This window comes from Cavia porcellus, unplaced genomic scaffold (assembly GCF_034190915.1).
Source record: "Cavia porcellus strain 051 isolate PalLab524CR breed Dunkin Hartley unplaced genomic scaffold, mCavPor4.1 scaffold_5, whole genome shotgun sequence".
NCBI classification, from domain to species: Eukaryota; Metazoa; Chordata; class Mammalia; order Rodentia; family Caviidae; genus Cavia; species Cavia porcellus.
Genome location: NW_026947488.1, coordinates 94,608,433 through 94,609,392, shown reverse-complemented (window position 1 = coordinate 94,609,392; position 960 = coordinate 94,608,433). Strand labels below are relative to the sequence as shown.

Genomic DNA, 960 nt, shown 5'->3' with positions numbered 1-960 from the left:
TTGACCCTGAATCAAGGCCGGCAGCTTCCTGATGCTGTTGGTTTCAAGCAGGAGCCTAAAGAGATGTCTTTCTATGGTCTGTTGGCCATTTCAGAATTTGGACAGTGAAATAATCAATTCATTAGAAAGAAATAGCTTGAAGCAACCCCTAACCCCCTTGGTGAGTGGCTGTGAGCGTGACAGGCTGTGGTGGTCCAGGAAGGGAGCCATAGGTGTTTACTGGGATCTGTGCCATGCTGGGGCCTGGAGCCCTGGGAAACCAAGCAACCCCTCCCCCCTGTCTGTTTTTGTTTTGTAGAACTTCAATATACATGAAAGTATGGACAGCTATTTTGAAGAGAAGGAGAGACTACGACAGCCATTAGGGATTTCCCTATTGTCTGGTTTTCAAGACCTAAAACACCTTCCTCATTCTGTTCAGATCAGTTTTATACTATGTTGTTTTATATGAATTCAAAGGTATGGACAACTATTTGGAAGAAAACAAGAGACAATATAAAGATCTCAGGTCATCTAGCTTTGAAATTTATATCTCTTACATTGCTTTCTTATGTCCTATTTTGTTCTGTTTTGTTGTGTTTAATTTTACCCCCTTTAAAATAAAAATAAAAAGAAAATTTTTAAAGGATAGATTGACATGAGACTAAACTATTTGGAAAAATTTTAACCCCAGTTCCAACTTCTAAGCTACCCAAATGACACAGGAAGACCTTTCAAGCATCCTTCCTAGTTTAAGTGTTACACACTTCAAGATGATCCAGCCATGCTGAGAGGCCCCCATCTACTCCCTGGACCAACTCCCAGTTCTGAGAATTGGAAGCCAATGTAGAAAGTACCATTCACTCAGACCAAATTAAGCCACGTCGAGCTTACAAACTGTGGAAAGATCTGAAGCCAGATGCCAAGGCAGACAGAGGAGCAAGTGAACTGAGGATGGCGGGAAGACAGGCAGGTAGCACC

At 42.1% G+C, this 960-nt stretch overlaps 1 non-coding gene across 1 annotated transcript; it reads left to right on the top strand.

The window, feature by feature from the left end:
• LOC111756733 (small nucleolar RNA SNORA2/SNORA34 family) lies at nucleotides 1–137 on the top strand. The gene has a single exon (XR_002791144.1). It is a non-coding gene; the product is annotated as a small nucleolar RNA SNORA2/SNORA34 family (small nucleolar RNA).
• The last annotated feature ends 823 nt before the right edge of the window (nucleotides 138–960 follow it).